Genomic DNA, 4016 nt, shown 5'->3' with positions numbered 1-4016 from the left:
GAAGGGACAAAACCGGTTGAAATCATTGAGGAGAGAGAGCAAAAACTTCACACGAGTAGGATGGATACTCGATTACGGACTCCGGCTTCGAGAAGAAAAGGGGTGGGTGGGTGGGAAAATAAAACAACTGAGGATTGAACTCAAAAGTTGAAGAGGCTCGAGTCGACTTGACGAGAAATGCACCGGATGAAAAGAGCTGAGAACCAATGATCGGAAAACCAACTGCGTGATTCTAAAGAAAATTTGAAAGGGAAGAGGAGTAATTCAAAACACCTATGTCAAGATTCCTTACCAGAGCGACGAAGGGACAGAGCAGTAAAAAGAATTCCTACTCTCCGATATAACTAGACTCCGAAAATAGTTTACTTCTAGACTCAACAACGGCCAACAATCAAGGGGGCTCCTAGGGTCGGTCGAGGCTCTGATACCAACTTGTCATGCCCAATATGCGATACTATCCTAAAGAGACTCGAAGGTCCCACCAAGGATAGAACCGCATATTGAAACGCTTTTGCAAGGTGGATATCATTACATCAACATTACATAATAGATGGGGATACATACAAGAGGCATACAATGCCACACGAATACAACAATACATCATACATAAGAGCAACATCCGACTACGGATGAAACACAAACAGAAGCTCAAACGACATCCACCCTGCTAGCCCAGGCTGCCGACCTGGAACCTATCCCCTGATCGAAGAAGCAGAAGAAGAACTCAACGCAAGCAAGCATCGCTCTCGCGTCATGATCATCGCATAAACCTGTACCTGCAACTGTTGTTGTAGTAATCTGTGAGCCACGAGGACTCAGCAATCCCATTACCATGGGTATCAAGACTAGCAAAGCTTAAAGGGAAAGGAAGGGGTAAAGTGGTGAGGCTGCAGCAGCGACTAAGCATATATGGTGGCTAACATACTCAAATAAGAGCGAGAAGAGAACAAGCGGAATGGTCGTGAAGCTAGCAATGTCAAGAAGTGATCCTGAACTCCTACTTACGTCAAACATAACCCAAGAACCATGTTCACTTCCCGGACTCCGCCGAGAACAGACCATCACGGCTACACATGCGGTTGATGCATTTTAATTCGGATCTGGTGTCAAGTTATCCACAACCGGACATTAACAAATTCCCATCTGCCTATAACCGCAGGCACGGCTTTCGAAAGATTATACCCTGCAGGGGTGTCCCAACTTAGCCCATGATAAGCTCTCGCGATCAACGAAGGATATACCTTCTCCCAGGAAGACCCGATCAGACTCGGAATCCCGGTTTACAAGACATTTCGACAATGGTAAAACAAGACGAGCAAAGCCTCCCGCTGTGCCGACAAATCCCGATAGGAGCTGCACATATCTCGTTCTCAGGGCACACCGGATGAGCCAGACGTCCGGTTGGAATAGACCCTGGTTGCCCAGGGGGCGCCGGACATCGCTCGGTTTGGACCAACACTTAGACAAGCATTGGCCCGGGGGTTAAAATAAAGATGACCCTCGGGTTGGCCGACCCAAGGGAAAGGTATAGGTGGTGGTGAGGCAAATGGTAAAACCTAGGTTGGGCCTTGCTGGAGGAGTTCTATTCAAAGCGAACTGTCAAGGGGGTCCCATAAATCACCCGACCGCGTAAGGAACGCAAAATCCGGGAACATAACACCGGTATGACGGAAACTAGGGCGGCAAGAGTGGAACAAAACACCAAGCAAAAGGCCGAGTCTTCCACCCTTTACCAAGTATATTGATGCATTAATAATATAAGAGATATTGTGATATCCCAACCAAAATCCTGTCCACCATGGAGCAATCTTCAACTTCACTTGCAACTAGCAACGCTATAAGAGGGGCTGAGCAAAAGCGGTAACATAGCCAAGTAACGGTTTGCTAGGAAGGGTGTCAAAGGTTAGAGGTTCATGGCAATTTGGAAGGCTTGAAGAGCAAAAGATAAGTAATGCAGCATAGCGATAGAACGAAGCAACTAGCATAGCAATGATAGTAGTGAGATCCAGGGTAGCGGTCATCTTGCCTGAAATCCTGCTAGGAAGAAGAACGAGTCCATGAAGAAGACGAACGGATGAAGCCGAACCAACCGTAGACGAACGAATCCTCACGATCGCAATGAAACAGGAACTATCGAGAAGAAGCACACAACATAGTAAACACACCACACATGAACAAGACATGATGCTCAAACAAGCATAATGCATGACAAAGCTACATGAAGCTACTCATGGCAAGAGATGATGCAAACAAGAACAACACATCAAGGCAAGTTTAAAGAGGCCGCGAACAACATATAACAATTCCGGTAAGTCCTCATATGCATATTTCGAAATTGGTCCAGATCTGAATAAACCTTATGTTCAAGTTGTTAAACAGCAAGTTAAGATGCACCAAGACGATCTACACGAGATTCTAGTCAAGTTACATATAAAGTTCATTAGATTCAGAGCTACGGCCTAGAAGATATGAGCAAAACAAGACAAACATGGCATTGATGCAAAATGCACCCAAACATCAAGAAAACACCTTAAAACAAGGATGCAACATGATAATATGAAACTACATGCAAAACTAAGCAAGTTTCATATACAACACACTCAAAACGGAGCAACGGTTCAACACACACACATGAAACAAGTTTAAAGGACAAGCTATCCAAAACAGCAACTAGGCATATTGCAAGCATCAAAACAACATGCTACAGCACCCCAACATGAAAACAAAAGGCACGGACATGATGTACAGGTAAAGCATAACAAAATATGAACACTGAGCTATCTCCAGAAATCACTAGAACATGCTCAAACACACATGGTAAGATTGTATGTAATAACAATTCAGACTTTGCAGAAAATAACATCAGGTTGCAATGTTCAGAGCTATCAAACAACATGTTACAGGAACTTATCATGGCAAATAAAGGCATGGCATGAATCTACTAAAAGCATAGAACAAAAGTCCCTTACTGACCATGAGCCAAAAAGGATCAGAAAATATGATGACACCCATGTAAACATGGCAAGTTATAATACAGATTCACACATGGCAGAAACAGAATTATGAAGGCATGTAAATGAGCTTGTGCAACTCACTACAGAGCAATACATGGCATGGCAAGGCACCCAACAATAAGAAGATATGTTTGTGAAGCTAAGCATGGCAATAGCAAGTCCATAGGGTGCAAGGATCAACTACAACAACCTTGGCAAAATTGAATAACATGTAAACAATCTGCCAGGAAACATTTCGAAGCAAAAGTAGAGCATGAAAATGACATGCTAGACTACTCCATAATTCCCAACAGGGGCATGAATGGATAAACAATAACCATATGTTCAAAACACCCTTACTGAAGTATCTCAAAATATGAATGGATCTCTCTGTAGCAACATGTTTACATGGCATCAAAATAACAGCAGAACAGGGACTAAAATCAGCAACATCACGATGCCTATTTTACATGCTTGTGCTAGTCACCACATTGATCAAAAAAATACATGGTAAGCACCTCTGTAAAGAAGACATAGCATAGATCAAAACACATATAGACATCAACCTCATACGATGCACACATCAATCATGGAAAAAATGACAAAAGTGCATGTTCTGTTAACAGACAGCAGAAAACATCATGAAGCACTCTTGCAACGATGATTCGGGCATCAAGATTAGCTCAAATGAATATGATGCAATGGAATGAAATGAAGCTCTCGTTGAGATGGACAATTTGACATCTTACACGCCCGAAACGGAGCTACGGATGCAGAGATACGATGCGATGAACATGGCATGATAATGCAAAAATATTCAGGACTTGGGCGTTTTTAGCAGAAAAAAAAACAGGTGGGCATCCGGTAGCTAAATCGCGCCCGGGCGGGGAAAAGAGGGGAGGTGCTCATGTTGGGCTAGGCCCGGTTCGGCTGGAGCTGGGTTGGGCCGAGGCGAGGCTGGCGCGGACCGCGCTGGCGGCGCTCGTCGGCGAGAGGCGGCGCGAGGCGCGCGAGGGAGGCGGC

The sequence above is a fragment of the Triticum aestivum genome, chromosome 3B, assembly GCF_018294505.1.
Source record: "Triticum aestivum cultivar Chinese Spring chromosome 3B, IWGSC CS RefSeq v2.1, whole genome shotgun sequence".
NCBI lineage: Eukaryota > Viridiplantae > Streptophyta > Magnoliopsida > Poales > Poaceae > Triticum > Triticum aestivum.
The sequence above is the reverse complement of the archived record's forward strand: the minus strand, read 5'-3'. Positions refer to the sequence as shown.